Genomic DNA, 24,948 nt, shown 5'->3' on the forward strand with positions numbered 1-24,948 from the left:
ACCTCCTCCTAACTTCCAAACTACGAATTCTCTGCATTATATTCACACCACACATTGCCCTCAGACATGACATCTCCACTGCCTCCAGCCTTCTCCTCGCTGCAACATTCATCACCCACGCTTCACACCCATATAAGAGCGTTGGTAAAACTATACTCTCATACATTCCCCTCTTTGCCTCCAAGGACAAAGTTCTTTGTCTCCACAGACTCCTAAGTGCACCACTCACTCTTTTTCCCTCATCAATTCTATGATTCACCTCATCTTTCATAGACCCATCCGCTGACACGTCCACTCCCAAATATCTGAATACGTTCACCTCCTCCATACTCTCTCCCTCCAATCTGATATTCAATCTTTCATCACCTAATCTTTTTGTTATCCTCATAACCTTACTCTTTCCTGTATTCACCTTTAATTTTCTTCTTTTGCACACCCTACCAAATTCATACACCAATCTCTGCAACTTCTCTTCAGAATCTCCCAAGAGCACAGAGTCATCAGCAAAGAGCAGCTGTGACAACTCCCACTTTGTGTGTGATTCTTTATCTTTTAACTCCACGCCTCTTGCCAAGACCCTCGCATTTACTTCTCTTACAACCCCATCTATAAATATATTAAACAACCACGGTGACATCACACATCCTTGTCTAAGGCCTACTTTTACTGGGAAAAAATTTCCCTCTTTCCTACATACTCTAACTTGAGCCTCACTATCCTCGTAAAAACTCTTCACTGCTTTCAGTAACCTACCTCCTACACCATACACTTGCAACATCTGCCACATTGCCCCCCTATCCACCCTGTCATACGCCTTTTCCAAATCCATAAATGCCACAAAGACCTCTTTAGCCTTATCTAAATACTGTTCACTTATATGTTTCACTGTAAACACCTGGTCCACACACCCCCTACCTTTCCTAAAGCCTCCTTGTTCATCTGCTATCCTATTCTCCGTCTTACTCTTAATTCTTTCAATTATAACTCTACCATACACTTTACCAGGTACACTCAACAGACTTATCCCCCTATAATTTTTGCACTCTCTTTTATCCCCTTTGCCTTTATACAAAGGAACTATGCATGCTCTCTGCCAATCCCTAGGTACCTTACCCTCTTCCATACATTTATTAAATAATTGCACCAACCACTCCAAAACTATATCCCCACCTGCTTTTAACATTTCTATCTTTATCCCATCAATCCCGGCTGCCTTACCCCCTTTCATTTTACCTACTGCCTCACGAACTTCCCCCACACTCACAACTGGCTCTTCCTCACTCCTACAAGATGTTATTCCTCCTTGCCCTATACACGAAATCACAGCTTCCCTATCTTCATCAACATTTAACAATTCCTCAAAATATTCCTTCCATCTTCCCAATACCTCTAACTCTCCATTTAATAACTCTCCTCTCCTATTTTTAACTGACAAATCCATTTGTTCTCTAGGCTTTCTTAACTTGTTAATCTCACTCCAAAACTTTTTCTTATTTTCAACAAAATTTGTTGATAACATCTCACCCACTCTCTCATTTGCTCTCTTTTTACATTGCTTCACCACTCTTAACTTCTCTCTTTTTCTCCATATACTCTTCCCTCCTTGCATCACTTCTACTTTGTAAAAACTTCTCATATGCTAACTTTTTCTCCCTTACTACTCTCTTTACATCATCATTCCACCAATCGCTCCTCTTCCCTCCTGCACCCACTTTCCTGTAACCACAAACTTCTGCTGAACACTCTAACACTACATTTTTAAACCTACCCCATACCTCTTCGACCCCATTGCCTATGCTCTCATTAGCCCATCTATCCTCCAATAGCTGTTTATATCTTACCCTAACTGCCTCCTCTTTTAGTTTATAAACCTTCACCTCTCTCTTCCCTGATGCTTCTATTCTCCTTGTATCCCATCTACCTTTTACTCTCAGTGTAGCTACAACTAGAAAGTGATCTGATATATCTGTGGCCCCTCTATAAACATGTACATCCTGAAGTCTACTCAACAGTCTTTTATCTACCAATACATAATCCAACAAACTACTGTCATTTCGCCCTACATCATATCGTGTATACTTATTTATCCTCTTTTTCTTAAAATATGTATTACCTATAACTAAACCCCTTTCTATACAAAGTTCAATCAAAGGGCTCCCATTATCATTTACACCTGGCACCCCAAACTTACCTACCACACCCTCTCTAAAAGTTTCTCCTACTTTAGCATTCAAGTCCCCTACCACAATTACTCTCTCACTTGGTTCAAAGGCTCCTATACATTCACTTAACATCTCCCAAAATCTCTCTCTCTCCTCTGCATTCCTCTCTTCTCCAGGTGCATACACGCTTATTATGACCCACTTCTCACATCCAACCTTTACTTTAATCCACATAATTCTTGAATTTACACATTCATATTCTCTTTTCTCCTTCCATAACTGATAATTTAACATTACTGCTACCCCTTCCTTTGCTCTAACTCTCTCAGATACTCCAGATTTAATCCCATTTATTTCCCCCCACTGAAACTCTCCTACCCCCTTCAGCTTTGTTTCGCTTAGGGCCAGGACATCCAACTTCTTTTCATTCATAACATCAGCAATCATCTGTTTCTTGTCATCCGCACTACATCCACGCACATTTAAGCAACCCAGTTTTATAAAGTTTTTCTTCTTCTCTTTTTTAGTAATTGTATACAGGAGAAGGGGTTACTAGCCCATTGCTCCCGGCATTTTAGTCGCCTCATACGACACGCATGGCTTACGGAGGAAAGATTCTTTTCCACTTCCCCATGGACAATAGAAGAAATAAAAAAGAACAAGAGCTATTTAGAAAAAGGAGAAAAACCTAGATGTATGTATATATATATATGCATGTGCGTGTCTGTGAAGTGTGACCAAAGTGTAAGTAGGAGTAGCAAGATATCCCTGTTATCTTAGCGTGTTTATGAGACAGAAAAAGAAACCAGCAATCCTACCATCATGCAAAACAATTACAGGTTTTTGTTTCACAGTCATCTGGCAGGACGGTAGTACTTCCCTGGGTGGTTGCTGTCTACCAACCTACTACAGCTTTATATCATCGACAAACAATATATAAGAATCAATCCTCCTTCCCTCTCTAATTCCACTTCTACCAAGTATTTAAAACTTAGGACTGTAGACTGTGGTCACTAACTCCTGGTGATAGTATGCAATCTATTTCTATTATCTCAGATTTATTTAAGATGGCAGCCAGATACAGACATGCTGGTTCGTCCATTGCTCACATTTTTTTTTGATATGCAGAGTTATAAAATTTTCTAATGCTGCTTCCATCAGTCTTGCTCTTCATGTTTATGATTCCCATGCGACGCAGATGGATCAAAGTTCTGCCAGTCTGTTTCTTTATGACGGAGATCCCCTGTGGTCAGTGTCGTCTTTGGTTCTACCTGCTCTCTGTGACACTTTCGCAAGAATATGTAATCTGGCTATGTTATTCTGCCTCCGTCTCCTGTTGTTTAGTGGGTGAAGAGAGTATAAATCACTGTTCTATTACATTGGGTTCCCCCCCAGTCATTGATTATCTTGCTGTACAGTCAATGAAATCGACAGTGTTTAGGCTTCTCAGCTCTTTAAAACTGATTTCTCACAATTAGTGTCAAACCACCACCTCATCTCTCCTTTCATTCTCTTCCTATAATGAGGTAACCCTCGGAGAGTAATGCATTGATTATTACAGAGGGGTTTGTCTCCGTAATAGCTATATGTCTTTTCTATCCTACCTTTAGTTCATCACTTTATTTTGTAATATAATTTGCGTTTGTATATCACAGTACGATCCTTCAATTATTTACTCTCTGATAAGAATTCTGGTTTTGGGACAGAAACCAAATGTAGAAGGTATAAGTGTAGATAGCGTGGCAGGGAAAAGCAAATGGGGTAAGGGAGAGGAAGCTGCACTAGTAAGGATGATGAAGTGAACGGAAAGGGTGGATGGGGGAGGGGGCAATTTGAAAGGGGAGTAGAAAGGAGTAGACGAAACGGTAGCAGGAAGGTTGAGGTGATGGAGAGCAGTAGCTGCAATTAATCTCTCTAATCCTCGATTATTCCTACAAACATGTATCCTCTCTGAGACTTTCCTTTTGCACGAAGATAAACGATGAAACAAACTATAACTGATACTTATTATAAATATCCAGCAACACAGTTTAATAAGTTTAAAAAAAATTAATCATTAGCATAAGATGCACACACTGCCACGTTAACCTTCAACGAAGTTAAAGAGAAGTTGCAACATAATTCGTGCGTTTTTGTAAAGTTTATCTGGAAGATCTTCCTCGACTACTGGAGAGATAACGATCATCCTGAATGACAGGGGAGATTAGGATCTTTCTGAATTTCTGGAGACATTAGGAACTTCGTGAATGACAGGGGAGATTAGGATCTTCTAGTGAGATTGAGTTCTTCCTGAATCACTTGTGAGATTACGATATTCGTGAACCACTGGTGTGATTAAGATCGTCTTGAACCATTTGTGAGATTAAGTTATTCCTGGACTAGCAGTGAGATCAGGGTCTTTGTGAATTACTGGAGAGATTAATGTATTTCTAAACTACTTGGAAGATTTAGATATTCCTCACCTAATTAAAATACTAAGATCTCCTTGAACAACTGGTGAGATTAAAATATTCCTGATCTGGTGAATCTAGGATCTACGTGAACTAATACAGAGATAAACATTATCATTACAGAATACAAAGTACGGAGACCTTCCACTGTGACATGTACTTTGTGAATGCAATAATAATAATAATAATAATGCACTGTCACAGTACAACGTGAGGATTCACGTAGGAACTTGTACGTCTGCAAGCTTTTGAAAGCTTTTGTATAATTCATTAACGAGAAAATCATTAAATATTTATTTTTTTTCTCTCCATCTCAGTTTTGTTGATAAGCAATATTGCAAAAAATAATGGTAGGAATGTAAGCGGAGTCATATATATTGAGGATGCGTGAGGTAGGTAGCCTTGTTGCGACCACCAGTATTGCCCTCCACCTCCTCATCCCCTACCCCCGGCCGCCACCGCCACCGCCGCCCACTAGCCCTCCCTCCCTTTATTTCTTTCCCTTCAGAGGCGTTGCTAGAGTTGGTGTCACCCAGGGCAGAATTTCTGGTGTCACCCCCATGAAATTCAAGGGCAGGGGGATGGGGGGGGGCAAACTCCAGTTAAGTCACTACTGCATGACCAGGAGAATACTTCTCAACTTTATTAATTATAAAATAAAAAATCGTAGTAATATTGAGGAAACAAACTCAAATACCACTTTGAGTACAGGCAACAGATCCTACATTTATTCATCTTCAACAATGCAAAAAAAAAAAAATTGAAAAATAAAGAAAAACATCGCAATAGAGAAACACTAGTTCCGATTTGACCTTGAGTACAGGTAACATCACAGTGAATCTGATCTTACATTTCCTTGCCTTCAATTATGCAAAATCATCTATCACATCAAAATCAAAGATTTTCTCTATATAGGCTTATTTGTACTTTGTTAATATATATTAGGCTATATAGAAACGAAGGATTCTTCTCTTATGTTGGTGCAGCACTGTTTTGGGCATTAGTGTTACCTTCTTTACAGGCTCTATGGTGTCACCCCCTAATTGGTGTCACCCGGGGCGGCCCGCCCCCCCTTACGACACCTCTGCTTCCCTTCATTTCCTTTCCTCCCTTGCCGCCACTCATCATCCTTCGCAGTTCTCTTGTTCATATTCTTCCTTTTCCTGTCTCTCTATTTTTCTCCATTCCTCTCCTATGTCGCCCTGTCCCTTCTTCCCCGTCATCATCGTTCTTTTACGTCCTCCCCTCTTTTTTTTTCATTTCCTTCTTCCTTCTCTTTGCTCCATCCAGTTTCCTCCCTCTCTCCACCCTCTCCAGTTCACACTTCCTCAACGCACATCTTATACACACATTATTCAGAATCACTAAATTCTTGTAGCTCGGACGAGCTACACGTACATGCTAATTTCGAAAAATTCTAGAGACCTGTCACTACGTGATAATGCTGCTGGCATATAGTGGAAGTCTTCCTGATCTTCAGGAAACCAATCAGAGACCCGTAACTCCTTGGATAGAAGGGGTTCTGGGTGAAGAAACGAGGTGTGAAGCTGTATAAGGCTTCACTTCAAAGAGGCTCCTGAATCCTCAGATTCAGGATTCAGATTCAGGTCCTTAATCCTCAGATTCAGGACCCCCGCGCCGTTCACCGTGGAGGTAAATGCACCAAAATTTTCGCTGATATAAGTGAAACCTGGAAAAAATATATAGAAGAATCTTGTGTAGATGGTGCATAAAATATATATCTTGTTATTGTCATTGTTCTGAATACAACCAAGAAACGATCAGAAAAGTCAGGTATTTATGCTGACAAGTAGCATCGCCCTTGTTATATACCTGCAAGCGTAGGTATGCAGGTAATGCAAGGCAAACGGCCACTTAATATAATTTCTCCTACAGGGTTCTATGGTGATGAATCTGTCTATGGTGAAGAGAAGATCACTGAACTGCTGTTCTGCTGATGGAGTCTTGCCCTTGAAGTGGAGAGATAGAAAAGTGGTTATGATGCTATTTTCTGATTATGGGACTGATCCCATTTCCAGTCAGTGTCCTCGTGTAAGATGCCACTGTCATGAAGAACCTAGCGGTCTCCTGCCACATGGTTATCAAAACTTACAACTCTAATATGCGTCGCACTGGCCCAAGTGGTATACTCGCCCATTTCTACAGGACTCCTGTGATAGCAGGACGCTGGTATTTTCGGGTCTTTGGCTATGTGCTTAACCTGTATGTCCGTAATTATTGGCTCCTGTGTTAAATAGCTGTGCAGTGTTTGCAAGATAACTTTCTCTGTTGGACATCAGAAATTATTTCATCTCATACCTCCAAGAACAGTCGGGGCAATTGCATAAGTTTTTTAAATATATAAGAATTGTAATTTTGTATAATCTAATTACGAAAACAAACTTTTTGTGCAATATATCGCAATCTACAACTTTTTGTTATTTTTAAATATATATATTTTTAATATTTACACGTATCATCTGTGGCAATATAAACACAAATGCAGTATAATGTGATCCTTTATTGACTACGTTTCGCCCACACAGTGGGCTTTTTCAAGTCACAAACAGAACTACCTGGGGTGGAAGGAACGCGAGTATTTATAGTCCGGCTGAGGTCAGGTGAAGAATGCTGTATCTGATGATGTACCGAGTTGGGTTGTAGAGTCTAAAACTTGGGTAGCTTGGAAAGGAGACTGGACAAGTTTGTGAGCAGACCTTCTACAGTGTTCTTATGTGGGATAGCGATGAAGAAGTTTCTTGGCAAGTGGTTCAGCTATGTTATAGAAGCCACTGTGTGGGCGAAACGTAGTCAATAAAGGATCACATTATACTGCATTTGTGTTTATATTGCCATTGTGTCGGTATTTTATACCATTTATTTCCAACGTATCATCTGTATAATAAAAATTTTGAATAGTTTCACTGCCCCACTTTTTTGTTTGTGTGCAAATTATTTATTACAGAAATTGTTTATTTAATTTCTCCAAGCCATTCATATTGTGGGAAATCAAGCACCGATACTCCAATTTCCTGCCATTTTACAGTTGTGGAAGGTGTTAGTTTGGTGGAGGGTTGTAACCTGATACATGAACCTACACCCGTTGTTGCCACACTTCCTCTAGTGCTAGAGCCTCTTATAAGTACTTAGGTTAAGTTCGAGTTAGATGTAGGGTAATTTAGCTTAATATTTACGTTTACTTTTATCTTGAGCTTACACAGTTCACACAGGGAACCCATTTGTGCCACCCACCAGCGGGGGAACAGCTGAACCATCCTAGTTAAGTCACCGACAGACCTGTGTATCGAGGGGGAACGAACCTTGTGACGAAGTTCTTTTTAACAATCCTATCTCAAGAGAGGGCGACTTACTCTTCACGACGCTTGTACAATAGAGAACACGAACATTCACTAATCACATTACAAACGTGGATGACATTACCCTTCACTGTCACATTACGTAGTGACAAAGCGACTGATGCTATTCCGGAAACCTTGTGATGCCCAGAGACTCGTCCACATATCTCACGGTGTTCCTAGCTGAAGTTAACCTGCATGTCACGACTGTAAGTGATTGTTACCAATACTATTGAATACTCATATACCATATTTTCCGGTATGTAAGGCGCACGACAGAAGTATCATAACGGTAAATCAGTAATCATATTCAGGGACTAATTACCCTCTCACTTTACTCTAAAGCGTAACCCAAATCGCACCCTTAACCTTGAGCATGGATTGAGAGTTAGCAGTTTGAGAACAATAATACGAAAAGAACTTCAATTGAACTTTATTGACTTAAGACTTAGGGAGATTGACACATCATTCCATCATGCAGGAGGAGCCACATGTCTATGTTGCATCCAACAAAATAAGCCGACTCCTGGGTGTCACTACTGCCCGGCTCCGGCTGGGTTACAAGTATCTATGGCAGGTTAAGTCACCACCACCAGATGTAGAACAAACGAAATGTAAACTTTGCCAGATGGACTATTGTCACACCTTGCGTCATTATGTACTGGAGTGAGATCAGATTAATGAATTTAGAGACAACTCACTCAGAAATGTTCAAGAAATGGCAAAGTATTTTATCCACAGTGGTATATTACAGACCATTCTGGAGAAATACCCTGACTTTGCTAGCTGTAAATAAAGCATTACCACGTGTGTGTCCTCTTCAAGGGGGGCGGGCTCCTTGGCATGGTGAAGAGGCTCTTGGTCTGAGGAATTAGACCTGTCAGTCTCCTTCCTCAGACCGAACCTAATTACCCCTCAATCCCCCCTTCCCTATCCCATCCTCCCCATCCTCCCCTTTTCCCTTTCCTCCTCCCCCTCCCCACCCCTTCCTTTTGCCCTTCCTCTTTTTGGCCTTTGGGATTTTTCCCAAAGACGCGCTAGTTCCTAGGTAGGGGAAAGGGTACTGGGGTCCATCCCATTCTGTTGAGGTTCTTGGGGGTGGCGTAGTTTGCCGTGGAATCTGGATCGCCTGGGGACGTCCCGATCCCTTTCTGGTATCCCGGAGAGTGGCTTTGGGTGTCTTTTGGGCGACGGGTGTATCTCTGGAAGCCACCTTTCGGATTCCGGGGGTGGTGGCCGAAGGAGGTATGCTTTGTGGTGGATATCCGGCCGCCTTCTCTTTTGTCCACCAAGGTAGCTCAGAAGATGTGAGGTTGCTATCCCGGATTGCTGGTTTACTGGCATGATGGGTAGGGTATGGCACGGGTTCCATGCTGCATCTGCGCTACTTGCGGTGCTGAGGTCCTCTTGGGCGCGGAGGGAGATTTCTGGCCCTTTCATTCCTCCTAGGAACTATCCCTCCCTGGTCCCCCCTTTTTTTATTCTTTTATTTTTATTTTCTTTTCTTCTTTCTTTTTTTTTTTCTTAAAAACAAAAAGAAAGAAGTAACCTAACCATGGCAGCCCTAGTCCATGAACCTGCTACCCCCGGGCCCCTTCTTGATACTGCACCCCGTTCTGACCCCGCCTCATCTTTGGACCACTCTTCAGACACTCCTCATGCCTCTGTACCTCTTGCCGGTGCTGTTTCCTCACCCGCTTCAGGTACTGAGGTCTCGACTGACTCCTTTGATTTATCTGACCTCCACTCTCCTTTGACTATGCTTCCGGCCTCTCCCTCTACGGTGCGGCAATTTTCGAACTGCTGGCCTGTTCCACGTCGAACCAACTCTGGTCCTACGCCTAAATGCCAATGACAATTGTCTGCTGCTGATACTTCTCCACCTTCTCGTTCTTCTCAGAAAAGATCGACACGTCCTGCACTCCCTCTCCACGCTCAGTTTCGGACTGCACAATGGACTAAATTGTTCACTTTACGACCGACTTCCTCTACCACCTATCTTTCTGACCACAGTATTGGCAAGGCACCCCTACGCCATGTTGGTAAAGATATTTCTTTTCATGCTCTTAAGAGCGGTATGCGCATCATCACTGTACAGAATGCTACCCAAGCTAATGATCTTTCTCTTCTTTCCCATATAGATACTGTTCCTGTCACTATTGAAAAATATCATTCCCTCAATTCTTGTAGTGGTACCATCATTCTGTCCCATACCATAGTTCAACAAAATTTCCAGACATGTGGCAATGACATTCTCGAACAGCTGGAACTCCAAGATCTCCCAATCCTCAAGGTAGACACTTATGTTCTTCCCGCCCCATGGGCAGAGACGATACCCTAGTAATGTGGCTCGTTTAACTTTTGACAGCCATGAACTCCCATCCTCAGTTTATGTAGCAGGACATCGGTTACAAGTTTGAAAGGTGATCCCTACACTGCAACAGTGTAGAAATTGCTGGCAATTTGGCCATCCAGCGAAATTTTGCAGATCCATAGCTGAATGCCCAGTCTGTGGTGCCGATGACCATTCTAATACGTCTTGCAATCGACCTCCCTCTTGCCTTAATTGTCATGAGGCCCACCCTTCGTACTCTCGCCGTTGCCAAGTCTACTTAAATGAGTGGGAAATCTGTTACCTCAAAGAGGCAGAAGGTCTCCCTTATGCCATGGCAGTTTCTCATCTCCGCCTCCAAGGGAGACTACCTCGTGTTTCTTATTCCTGTGTTTCAAAATGTCCCCCCACTTCTGGAGTCCCATCTTCTGCAGCCTCCTCTGTGGTTACCTCTCCCATAGTCACTCCTGTATCTTAATTCTTTTGCTGTCCTAGGCTCAGACGTCCCTACCTCAATGCCTCGGTCTGTTCTCACTTCTTCGTGTTCTCCCTCACAAGCCTCAGTATCGACGAGACCTCGTATGACACCTCCTCCCAATCATCCCTCTACTTCTCAGAAGTCAAAAAATGGTCCTTTAACCCCTCCTTCCCTTCTTCCACCTCCTCATTTTACCTTTCCTGTCTCTGTACCGGGTTCTTTCCCTCTCACTGGCTCTATTACAAGTGTAGAGGTTCACCCTCCTCCTCGTACTATACCTACCTCCCCTGTTCCCTCCCAAGTTTCTTCCTCTTCTGCCACCTCCCAGATTTCTGCCTCTTCTGTCCCCTTCCACACTTCTTCTCCAGTTCCCTCCACCCTCTCGCCCCCCCCCTACCTTGGTACAGTCCATTACAGTTCCAATCTTTACTCGTCCTCCCCCTACCATCTCCAATATTGTCTCCCATACGACGTCTCTGAATTCCGAAACACTTGAAGCTATCTCTGAGTATATTGCAGAGACCAAACCATCAATGGACACTGATCCACCCTCTGTTCCTTCTCTCTCCTCTCCTCCATCTGTGCAACTCCTTTTTTTCACAGTGCACCATTCCTTCGCTGCTTGAATGTTTTCCGCTGCCTCCGCATGTGGACTTTTCTAACCCCTCTAGTCTGTAGGAACCCTTACCTGTGGATTTCAAGTATATCATTGCCAATATGGCCTATTTAAAGTGGAATATACGCGGCCTCAGGGGTAATTGGGGTGAGCTTCAGATGTTATTCTCCCAGTTTTTCCCTGTTGGTGTTTGCTTACAGGAACCAAAATTACACTCTGCTGTTATCTCTCCCTTCTCAGGCTATAATTTATTGTATTCTTCAGATCCTTTTCCTGATGGGACCTTTAATGAAAGTACCCTTCTTCTACGCACTGATATTCCGTACCATCAGCTATTTGTTCGTACTTCGCTGCATTACACAGCAGCCCGTATCCACTTGCATAGGTGGTATATGCTCTGTTCTTTATATCTCTCTCCTTCTTGGACACTATCTATTCCGGATATTGCCTTTCTTGTTTCATCATTACCACCACCGATTCTGTTACTTGGCGATTTTAATGCCCATCATTTCCTCTGGGGGGGGTCTCACTGTGATTCCCGTGGCATTCCACCCATCCCCTCCATGTTTTAAATACAGGTACTCGCACCCATTTTGATCCTCGGACTCACACCCTCTCTTGCATCGATCTCTCAGTCTGCTCTTCCTCCGCCGCATTAGACTTCACCTGGTCTGTTCTCCCGGATTTACATGACAGCGATCATTTCCCAATCATTCTTACTTCCCCTTCATATTCACCACCTCTTCGTATCCCACGCTGGCAATTGATCAGGCAAATTGGAACCTTTACTCACAACTAACTGTTTTTAGTGAGGTTCCTTCTTTGTCCTCCATTGATGAACTTTTACACCTCTTCTCGTCCTCCGTTTTAACTGCAGCTTCTCATTCTATACCCCAAACTTTGGGCAGGCATTCTCAGAAATGCGTGCCTTGGTGGTCTCCTGCTTGTGCTCGTGCAGTACGTTTGAAATGCGCTGCATGGGGCAGGTACTGGTACAATAGAACCACGGAGAGACTTCTTGATTTTAAGCAGAAGCGTGCGATCGCTCGCCATGTCATCCGTGATGCTAAACGCACTTGCTGGCGAGATTATGTCTCCACCATCACCTCTGCATCCTCTATGAGTGCAGTCTGGAAAAAAGTATGAAAATTGAGTGGCAAATATTCTCCTGGCCCGGCTCCTGTTCTGTGGGTTGCCGGTGTTGATATAGCAAACCCACTAGATGTTGCCAATGAAATTGGCAATCATCTGGTCCATATTTCTCAGGGGCTCCATCTATGCCCCTCGTTTCTTTCCTCGAAGTCTGCCAGAGAGTTAGCACCCTTGGACTTTTCTTCTCTCAGGGGAGAACAGTATAATGTGCCTTTTACACTTCAAGAACTAGAGGCAACACTCTCAGCTTGCCGATCATTGGCAGCTGGGCCCGACGACATTCATATTCATATGGTACAACATTTACATCAGTCAGCCCTTGCAGTCCTCTTACGCGTTTTCAATCTCATTTGGTCACAAGGAGTTCTTCCACAGCTGTGGAAATCTGCCATTGTTCTCCCTTTCCGCAAACCAGGCACTACGGGACATGAAGCCTCCCACTATCGCCCCATTGCTCTTACCAGTGCAGTTTGCAAAGTGATGGAACGCCTGGTAAATACACGTTCAGTGTGGTATTTACAGACACACACACAATCTCTCCACTCATCATATGGCTTTCGTAAGGGACGTTCTACCATAGACCCCTTACTACGCTTGGATATGTATGTTCGTAATGCATTTGACAATAACCACTCAGTTATTGCCATATTTTTTGACCTTGAGAAGGCATATGACACAACTTGGAGGTATAATATTTTGGCCCGAGCCCACTCCTTAGGCCTCCGAGGCAATCTACCATCCTTCCTTAAGAACTTTTTAACTGATAGACATTTCCGTGTTTGGGTTAATAATGTGCTCTCCCCGGACTTTATCTAAGCTGAAGGTGTCTCCCAGAGATGTGTTCTGAGCACAACACTTTTTCTCCTTGCTATTAATGATTTAGCCTCTGTTCTTCCATCCAATATTTGGTCATCATTCTATGTTGATGACTTCACTATTGCCTGTGCAGGCGCTGACTGTCACCTCATTATAGTTTCTCTCCAGCATGCGGTCGACCGTGTTTCCAATTGGGCCACCACACATGGGTTTAAATTTTCCAGCACTAAAACCCACCAACTTACTTTCACTAGACGCTCTGTCATCTCTGATCATCCTTTGTACCTCTATGGCTCCCGTATCCCTGAACGTGATACAGTCAAGTTTCTGGGCCTCCTCTTTGACCGTAGGTTATCCTGGAAACCTCACATTACCTCTCTGAAGGCAACTTGTCACAGCCGGCTGAACCTTCTTAAAACCCTTGCTCATCTTTCATGGGGAGCTGATCGTCGAACCCTCCTTCGCCTACATTCCGCCCTCATTTTATCGATACTTGATTATGGTGACCAGATCTATTCAGCGGCATCTGCTACTCTCTCTAGCCTTAACCCCATTCATCACCAAGGATTACGTTTATGCCTTGGTGCTTTTCGCTCTTACCCTGTTGAGAGCCTCTGTGCAGAAGCGAACGTTCCATCCTTATCCAATCGCCGTGATGCCCATTGCCTTCGCTACTACGTATGCTCTCATGATCTTTGCAATCCTTCCATTTATAGAATGGTCACTGATATTAGTAGACATTCTTTATTTGTTCGCCTCCCGTTTACTCCATCCCTTCTCTCTTCGCCTTCATTCGCTCTTGTCTTCTCTTCAATTATCACCTTTCTATGTTCATGTAGCATCTCACTTTTCCCTACCCCCCTGGGAAGTTCCAGCTGTTCGAGTCTGTTCTTTCTCTCTCCCTTGCTCGAAAGCCCAACTGTCTACGGTAGCTTCCCGCTCTCTTTTTCTTGACCACTTCCACTCTCATTCTCATGCCATTGCTGTGTACACAGATGGCTCTAAGTCTTCTGACAGTGTAGGATTCGTAGCAGTGTTTCCGGACAGCGTCGTACGAGGGCATTTACTGTCTTCGGCTAGTATTTTTACTGCTGAATTGTATGCCATCCTTGCAGCACTTATCCGTATTGCATCTATGCCTGTGTCATCATTTGTGGATGTCTCAGACTCCCTTAGTGCTTTACAGGCTATACAGAAATTTGATACACCTCACCCCTTAGTCCTCCGTATCCAACTATGGCTACGCCGCATCTTTACCAAGCATAAAGATGATGTGTTTTGTTGGGTCCCTGGTCATGTTGATGTACAGGGCAATGAACAGGCAGACACTGCTGCGCGGTCAGCAGTACATGACCTACCAGTTTCATATAGAGGTATTCCATTTATGGACTATTTTGCTGCAATATCTTCCCACCTTCACACCCGTTGGCAAGAAAGTTGGTCTACTCTGCTCGGTAACAAACTTCAACCTATTAAACCGAGTATAGGTTACTGGCCATCTTCTTATCACCAGTGTCGAGGTTGGGAGACTACTCTCTCCCGTCTTCGCGTTGGCCATACTCATCTTACTTATGGATATCTCATGGAGAGGCGCCCTCCTCCTCTCTGTGAGAATTGCCAGGCTCCATTATCAGTCAGCCACATTCTGTTGGACTGCCCACTTTATCAACGAGCACGCAGAATTTACCTCCATCGTTGCCTTCGCTCCGCTGCTCTCTCTTTGCCTCTCCTCGCTGATGGACCCACCTTTCATCCGGACTCTCTCATTGACTTTTTGACAACAACTGACTTCACAAATTCTGATACCTTCAGCCCTTTCTAGCTCAATCTCTTGCTACCCTCTACCCCCATACTATCCCCTGCCCCGCTGTTTTCTGTAACCTACTGATCATCCCTCCTCCCTTCTGCTGCCCAATACCCTCGCTTCCTTCCCTACCCTGCAGCGCTGTATAGCCCTTGTGGCTTAGCACTTCTTTTTGATTATAATAATAATAATAACCACCTTGTGTGTGTGTGTGTGTGTGTGTGTGTACTCGCCTATTTGTACTCACCTATTTGTGGTTGCAGGGGTCGAGTCATAGCTCCTGGCCCCGCCTCTTCACTGATTGCTACTAGGTCCTCTCTCTCCCTGCTCCATGAGCTTTATCATACCTCGCCTTAAAACTATGTATGGTTCCCGCCTCCACTACTACACTTTCTAGGCTATTCCACGGCTTGACTACTCTGACTGAAGAAATACTTCCTAACATCCCTTTGATTCATCTGAGTCTTCAACTTCCAATTGTGACCTCTTGTGTCTGTGTCCCATCTCTGGAACATCCCGTCTTTGTCCACCTTTGTGTGTGTGTGTGCGTGTGTACGTGTGCGTGTGTGCGTGTGTGTGTGCGCGCGCGCGTGCTTGTGTGTATGCATATATTTGTACGCTCATGTATATATGTCTGTGTGTCTGCAGTCGTGTGTGCATGTGTGTGTGCGAGCGCTCTTGTTTACCTGGAGTTTACCTGGAGAGAGTTCCGGGGGTCAACGCCCCCGCGGCCCGGTCTGTGACCAGGCCTCCTGGTGGATCAGAGCCTGATCAACCAGACTGTTGCTGCTGGCTGCACGCAAACCAACGTATGAGCAACAGCCCGGCTGGTCAGGAACCGACTTTAGGTGCTTGTCCAGTGCCAGCTTGAAGACTGCCAGGGGTCTGTTGGTAATCCCCCTTATGTATGCTGGGAGGCAGTTGAACAGTCTCGGGGCCCCTGACACTTATTGTATGGTCTCTTAACGTGCTAGTGACACCCCTGCTTTTCATTGGGGGGATGTTGCATCGTCTGCCAAGTCTTTTGCTTTCGTAGTGAGTGATTTTCGTGTGCAAGTTCGGTACTAGTCCCTCTAGGATTTTCCAGGTGTATATAATCATGTATCTCTCCCGCCTGCATTCCAGGGAATACAGGTTCAGGAACCTCAAGCGCTCCCAGTAATTGAGGTGTTTTATCTCCGTTATGCGCGCTGTGAAGGTTCTCTGTACATTTTCTAGGTCAGCAATTTCACCTGCCTTGAAAGGTGCTGTTAGTGTGCAGCAATATTCCAGCCTAGATAGAACAAGTGACCTGAAGAGTGTCATCATGGGCTTGGCCTCCCTAGTTTTGAAGGTTCTCATTATCCATCCTGTCATTTTTCTAGCAGATGCGATTGATACAATGTTATGGTCCTTGAAGGTGAGATCCTCCGACATGATCACTCCCAGGTCTTTGACGTTGGTGTTTCGCTTTATTTTGTGGCCAGAATTTGTTTTGTACTCTGATGAAGATTTAATTTCCTCGTGTTTACCATATCTGAGTAATTGAAATTTCTCATCGTTGAACTTCATATTGTTTTCTGCAGCCCACTGAAAGATTCGGTTGATGTCCGCCTGGAGCCTTGCAGTGTCTGCAATGGAAGACACTGTCATGCAGATTCGGGTGTCATCTGCAAAGGAAGACACGGTGCTGTGGCTGACATCCTTGTCTATGTCGGATATGAGGATGAGGAACAAGATGGGAGCGAGTATTGTGCCTTGTGGAACAGAGCTTTTCACCGTAGCTGCCTCGGACTTTACTCTGTTGACGACTACTCTCTGTGTTCTGTTAGTAAGGAAATTATAGATCCATCGACCGACTTTTCCTGTTATTCCTTTAGCACGCATTTTGTGCGCTATTACGCCATGGTCACACTTGTCGAAGGCTTTTGCAAAGTCTGTACATATTACATCTGCATTCTTTTTATCTTCTAGTGCATTTAGGACCTTGTCGTAGTGATCCAATAGTTGAGACAGACAGGAGCGACCTGTTCTAAACCCATGTTGCCCTGGGTTGTGTAACTGATGGGTTTCTAGATGGGTGGTGATCTTGCTTCTTAGGACCCTTTCAAAGATTTTTATGATATGGGATGTTAGTGCTATCGGTCTGTAGTTCTTTGCTGTTGCTTTACTGCCCCCTTTGTGGAGTGGGGCTATGTCTGTTGTTTTTAGTGGGTGTATGATCCACTTAATATTTGTATTTATAAGTCATTACAATTGTGACCAGGTGTGGACGTATCAGTGGCTCATTACTTTGTAATTTGTTCATGACTGTAACCATGTATAGGAGTGAGGCTGATTCATTACCTTTGTAACTTTCCATGATTGTGACCAGATCTGCCTGGAGTTACCTTTGTAACTAGTTCAGCTATCATAACTTTGGGGTCCAGTCCCTGGACCCATTATGTACCTCTGTAATCTTTTGACTACCGCCCACAGGATGGGTATGGGGTGCATAATAAACATTTTAAACTAACTAACCTTGAGCATATAAGGCGCAGGGTGATTTTCCAGACTTTTTGTGGAAAAAGGAGCCCCTGATTACCTGGAGGTTATTCCGGGGATCAACGCCCACGCGGCCCAGTCCATGGCCAGGCCTCCCGGTGGATCAGGACCTGATCAACCAGACTGTTACTGCTGGCCGCACGCAGTCCAACGTACGAGCCACAGCCCGACTGATCCGGCACTGACTTTAGGTATCTCTCCAGCTCTCTCTTGAAGGCAGCCAGGGGTTTATTGGTAATTCCCCTAATGCTTGATGGGAGGCTGTTGAACAGTCTTGGGCCCCGGATACTTACTGTGTTTTCCCTTAGTGTACCAATGGCGTCCCTACTTTTAATTGGGGGTATTTTGCATCGCCTGCCCAGTCTTTTACTTTCGTAGGGAGTGATTTCTGTGTGCAGATTTGGGGCCATTCCTTCCAGGATTTTCCAGGTGTAGATTATGATATCTCTCTCTCTCTCTCCTGCGTTCCAACGAGTACAAGTCAAGTGCTTCCAAGCGTTCCCAGTAGTTAAGGTGCTTGACAGAACTTATACGTGCAGCAAAGGATTTCTGTATACTCTCTAGATCTGCATTTTCACCTGCTTTGAATGGAGATGTTAGTGTACAGCAGTATTCCAGCCTAGAGAGAGCAAGTAATTTGAAAAGGATCACTGGTTTGGCATCTCTCGTTTTGAACGTTCTCATTATCCATCCTCTCATGTTCTTTGCACTTATGATCGTGGCACTGTTGTGATCCTTGAAAGTGAGATCCTCAGACATTACTACTCCCAGGTCCCTTACATTATTTTTCCGCTCTATTGTATGGCCAGAGTTTGTAGTATACTCTGTTCTAGTTATTATCTCCAGTTTTCCATAACGGAGTAGTTGGAATTTGTCCTCATTGGACATCATATTGTTTTCCGTTGCCCACTGGAAAACTTTGTTTATATCTTCTTGAAGGTTAACCGCGTCCTCGGCAGATGATGTGCCGGAAAGTACGGTATATGTATGCTAATGACTACTGCTGACGTGTGGAAGGTCCGTCCATTGTCTTTCAGATCATCCAGAGAGACAGCTACACCCCAGCACACACTGTCCTGCCTGGAAACAGGTAAGGAATCCAGAATGTAAAGGGATGGGAGGGCAGGTTCTTGGAATGATTCAGCTAATGATCTGACTGGGTAAATAACTAATCATTCATACCCCCCCACACACACACACCTCTATTCTACACACATATAGCCCATACGGGTTAAGCGGGATTTCCAGATTACTGATATGGCTACACACAAAATTTATTATAACTCCCACACTTTAACTAAAAAAATTTCAGTCCTCCAAGAAATCTATTATGAAACGCTGAATGGTCAATGTAAATGTTGTCAAAAATATTTGAAGCCACAAACAAATATTGTGTGTGTGTGTGTGTGTTGGACTACAGATTAGGTGGATGCTGGCTGTGGAAAATTTTTTGATTTTCCGAAACTATAGTGCCTAATAGGTGTTTAATGTGTCTATATGGGTCAAAAATGTATTTGAAAATAAGAGTAGAACCAAGAGTTCCCTTTGCGCATGCGCGGATGTGCGGGGGGGAGAGGCGCGTATTGTTTTGAATGGTGGTGAGGAAGCAGGGAAAACATGGAACCACGAAATTGACATTCACGGTGGCCTAAGGATTAATATAGGCCTCATTTCATAATAAGAAGTGTCGTAGCTGTTCCTGGTGGAGAGTGAGGGAACGGGATTTACGGGACTACGGTAATAGTGGTAAAAGTGTGATAAGAGTAGGACCGGGGGGACTGACGCGTCGTCCTGGACTGAGCCCCGGGAAAATTACCCTTGGTTTAATCATCACTCATCGGTCTCAGATCTTAATGGAGTGACCTCTAGTTTGTATAATAGTTATGAGACGTTAAATCGTCTTGTGAATTGTAATGTAATTAATGATAATAACGCTAAGTTAAGAGAATATGTGAAGTGAAATAAGTCGTTTGCTCCGAGTGAACACGCTAGACCTCGTTGTTAACGAGACGAGGAAAGGGAAACTCCTTGAGTCACGACGTCTAAAGCAGGACAAACCAGCGGATACCTCGTCCTGCTGGAATGAGAATCGTGTCGGTGTAGCAGGACATCGAAAATGAGATGGTGAATCAAGAAATGAGGAATATCAATCACCCACAGTTAAGTAACCCTTCTAGTTATAGCAACCTTAGACTGGCCAGTAGTGGTATGTTATAATTAGATAGGTTACGAGTGATCCAGCTACCTCAAGTGATCACCAGAGAACATCTGGTAAGTGGTGGGATTATGTACAAATGTTTTCCTTGATGGATGTATCCAGGTGTATCCTACCCCCCTCCCCTTCATTCAGCTAAACTAATATAATCTATACAGTCCACAATTAATTAGTAGCACCGTACTTGTGGGTGCTACCCAATCCATACTGGTCTCGGATAGATATGGATAAGATTGTGAGGTCGAGGGGACCACTTGGTGCGACCAGGGGTGGTTAAGTTTTCTCACATGTCTACACGGGGTGACTACGGTAAACAATATGATTGTCTCCCAATGAGATTACTGGTATGTATATAATGTTGAGGTACATACAGGTAAGCACCCTAGGAAATTTTCCATACTGGCAATTAAGAGTCCAATGAGAAAATAACAGCTATTGAGAAACATCCCTTACAAGCATTTCGACTTGTATTGCAATGCATGAGGTTTTTAATATCAAAAATAGAAATTGCAAAGAATTGGCTGAAGATGTGATTAAACATTATAGAAAACCAGAGTGCAGAATGCAGGTGGAACTACGCTCATTGTACTCACTTGGTTTTGTAAGATGAGAGTGAAGAGCATTATGAGTGTTTTTTTATCAGGACGAACTAGGGAGAAGGTAATTAGGAGAGATGGGATGAACCCAATATGGGTAACAATATTTGGGTTTTGATTTGACGATGATCAGAAGAACATAATGAAAAAATGTCATTCAAATGTCTATTTTTAATACGAATATACTTGACTATATTTCTTTCGTTAATCCTTATTATGTGACGCAGTGTATGAGATGATTTAGGATTTTATTACATTAAGATTATTTTTCATTATGGCTGTCATTGAAAATTTTAGAAAATTACGTATATAATTAGATGTAACTGTTGATGCTTGATGCCATGAAAAAAAAAAATCAGGGTCACTTTTGCAACGGACATCGCCAAAAATCAAAGAATCATAAAAATACAAGATAAACACAACTTTCACTTAAATTTGTTACCCATTGTTGTTTCTGAGTGCGATGGTCAGGATTTCTTGAAATTATCCACGAGCAATTATTATTGCGACACTGACGCCATAAGTATAACATTCAAGAGACTTACGTTTGTAGTAGTGAACTGACAGAATAAATCTTTTTTTATAGGAATCTAGTTACCTCAAGTAACTGTCGTGAACTATATTGTGTGTCAGTATCGTCTAACTGATCATATCAGAATCCTCGTTAATCTGCCTTGTTCAGCGTCATGCAGTAATCATACTTGAAGTAATTAATCTGCATGGTACACCGTCTTGCAATAGTCATATCTGATCCATAAACTATCTCAACTAAATTTCATCACCCTCCCCCCCCCCCCCACCACTAGTATCCGCCAGCCCCACCTCCAGCAAACTACCGACATTAAAATTACAACACGTCTTAGACAGCTCTACAGCTGAGTCGGTTGGGCTGTGAACTTATAATTGAATAAATACATCTTAAGTTGTGATACATTTTAATTTTTTTTAAACAATAAGCCAGCGGAATGTCTTTGTAGAATGACCAAAATCTCCACTGGGTGGTCATCGTACAATTAAAGCAAGTGTTAGGTCAGTAAACATGTTAGAGATAGTAGTCTGTACTTCAGTGCTTCCTCTCTATGTCCTTTTACAAAGTTGCGACAACAATGACTATCTTCCAGTTTAATTTCTCGCCCGGCTCTAGTTTACCTGGAGAGGGTTTCGGGGGTCAACGCCCCCGCGGCCCGGTCTGAGACCAGGTCTGGTGGATCAGGGTCTGATCAACCAGGCTTGTATTTGTGTACAATAGGGTGGTTTATAACTTCAGCTCCTCTGTGTACCCATATATTACTGCACTGTCTTAGCCCTCAAACTCAACATATCGCTTTGATTCATTGTATAACTGTATCTATGTCTCTTTAAGTGTCAAATTATGATAGTAACAGCTCCGACAAAATGATGAGAAAGAAAATACTTTTTTTTCATCAGCTTGACAGTATTATATACCATCATGGTCTGACACAGCTCCTTTACTGTTAAACATTATTTATTTCCACTAGTGGGACACACTCACCTGTAATGTCAACTCCAGCTGTTTCACCTCACTTCTGCTATAGTACAGTATATAGTGTCTGGCCACATGCCAGTGCTTTAACACTGGGGGACTGACTTGTCACGACTGGCAGATTACGTCAAAACTACTACTACTACTGTCTCCAGTGTTTTATCCATCTGTATTGACTGAAGAAGCCTGTTATGCAGGCGAAAACCTTTCGACAATAAAGATTCCCAAGTATTATATATGATTTTTTTCATGTCTTAAGTGTCCCTGTAAGTGGACAGTTTATAACTTTTTTTTCTAATTTTATTCTCACATAATCCACACTAAAGAGTATAAAATAATGACGTTTGGGTCAGTTCTGGTCGGAAATAAGGAGGATGAGAGAAGGAATTAATAATGTAGTAGTTGGAGTGGAATTAGTAGTAAAAATAGTAGCAGTAGAAGTAATATAAAAGGAAGTAATAGTGGTGGTAGTAGTTTTAGTATTTTCTGCTGAGTGAAAATATTGGCTTTTCACTTAATTTCTTCTCACACTTCTTAATAAGTTCAGCGAATAGGTTCTTATCTTTCCTCAGTTTGATCACATATTTAACGCAGGTGTTAGGAAACTCGTCCATATTTCTTGCACCGCACAAGATTAAACCCGAGTCCTATTATTTGTGAACCGAACAATGTTCCACTGAGTTACGAGTTGTCTCGTCTCTATAGAATCAGAAAATAGAGCACCGTACAAATCAAACCTTCTAAAGAAGAATACAAGTCACAAGACCTTTGATGATGAGTTTCGAGAGTTTTTCTACTCCCGGAGCCCGGTCATAAACCATGCTCATCTGGTGCTTACGTGGTCAGTTAGGTTGTTGATGCTGGAGGCTTGCTGACCTATATACCTATCACAATCTGGTTGATCTGGATGCTGGTGAAGATACTTGTCCGGTTTGCTCTTGAAGACTTCTAAACTTGTCCCAACGGTGTTTCTGATATCTTTTTGTAAGATGTTGAATAGTCTGGGGCCACAAATGTTGATACAGTGTTCTCTTATTGTGTCCACGGCGTCCCTGCTTTTCATTGGGTTTATTTTGCATTTCTTCCCATATATCTTAACTCCAGTACGTTATGGCAGTGTGAAGATCTGGGACTATGCCTTCAAGTACATTCCAGGTATATATTTTCATTTTCTTTCTTTCTTTCTTCGTCTCTTTCTCTCCAGTATTTAAGACTTTAAGACATTCACAATAGAAAATCTTTATTGGCTTTATGCAGGTGCAAATTATTTCCTCTAGCTCTGAACTCCTGTCATGAACGGGGCAGTCAACACTGAACAATATTCAAAACGACAGAGCACAAGTTATTTGAATACTGTCACCTTCGGCACTATTTCCAATACTTTTGAAGGTTCTCATTATCCATCCCATCATTTATCTGGCTGTCGTGACATTTGTCTTATCATGTTCTTTGAAAGAAAGGTTAACTGACATAATTATTCCAAGATCTTTCATGTGCTCCATTCGTTCTATTTGATGATCTTATTGAGTTTTGTATTGTGTCCCTATTGAGCTCTTCATCCTTTCCATATTTAAGCAGCTGGAATTTACCACCATTGAACGTCATGTTGTTCTCCACTGCCCACTTTAGTGTCATCTGCGAATGATAATACAGACCTGTGACGTGTGTTTTTGTCTGTGCTATGAGTATGAGAAACAGCAGAGGTTCCAGAACAGTGCCTTGGGGCACTGAGCTTTTTACTTCTCTGGTGCTGAATTTTGCTTTGTTTGCTACTAATCTTTGTGTTCTGTGTGTTAGAAACTGAAAATCCATCTGCCTACCTTCCCCGCAATGCATATGGCCCTCATTTTATGGTCTTACATTTGTCAAATGCCTTTGTGAAATCTGTGTATATCACATCAGCAATTTGGTTTTCTTCCAATGCCCCAGCAGCTGTGACAGACATGATTGTCCTGCTCTAAAACTATGCTGGTTTGGTCTCTTCAAGGGGGGCTCCTTGGCATGAAGAGGCTCTTGGTCTGAGGAATTTGACCTGTCGGTCTCCTTCCTCAGACCAAACCTAATTACCCCCCAATCCCCCCTTCCCTATCCCATCCTCCCCTTTTTCCTTTCCTCCTCCTCCTCCTCCCCACCCCTCCCTTTTGCCCTTCCTCTTTTTGGCCTTTGGGATTTTTCCCACAGGCACGCTAGTTCCTAGGTATGGGAAAGGGCACTGGGGTCCATCCCATTCCGTTGAGGTTCTTGGCGGTGGCGTAGTTTGCCATGGAATCTGGATTGCCTTGGGATGTCCCGATCCCTCTCCGGTATCCCGGAGGGTGGCTTTGGGTGTTTTCGGGCGACGGGTGTATCTCTGGAAGCCACCTTTTGGATTCTGGGGGTTGTGGACGAAGGAGGTATGCTTTGTGGTGGATATCCGGCCGCCCTCTCTTTTGTCCACCGAGGTAGCTTGGCAGATGTGAGGTTGCTATCCCGGATTGCTGGTTTACTGGCATGAAGGGTAGGGTATGGCACGGGTTCCATGCTGCATCTGCGCTACTTGCGGTGCTGAGGTCCTCTTGGGTGCGGAGGGAGATTTCTGGCCCTTTCATTCCTCCTAGGAACTATCCCTCCCTGGTCCCCCCTTTTTTTATGCTTTTTTTATTTTTTTCTTCTTTTTTTTTTCTTGAAAACAAAAAGAAAGAAGCAACCTAACCATGGAGTTCCAAATCCATGACCCCGCTACCCCCAGGCCCCTTATTGTTACTGCACCCTGTTCTGACCTTGCCTCGTCTTTTGGCCACTCTTTAGACACTTCTAAGGCCCCTGTACCTCTTGCTGGTGCTGTTTCGTCACCCGCTTCAGGTGCCGGGGTTTCGGCTGACTCCTTCGATTTGTCTGACCTCCGCTCTCCTTTGACTATGCTTCCGGCCTTTCCCTCTATGGTGTGGCAATTTTTGAATTGCCA

General features: G+C 43.4%; 1 protein-coding gene across 1 annotated transcript in view; it reads right to left on the minus strand.

The window, feature by feature from the left end:
* The window catches only part of LOC138854390 (uncharacterized), a 299,205-nt gene that overhangs the window by 28,175 nt on the left and 246,082 nt on the right, over window positions 1-24,948 (minus strand). The gene's annotated exons all lie outside the window — the stretch shown is intronic.

This window comes from Cherax quadricarinatus, chromosome 57 (assembly GCF_038502225.1).
Source record: "Cherax quadricarinatus isolate ZL_2023a chromosome 57, ASM3850222v1, whole genome shotgun sequence".
Taxonomy (NCBI): Eukaryota; Metazoa; Arthropoda; class Malacostraca; order Decapoda; family Parastacidae; genus Cherax; species Cherax quadricarinatus.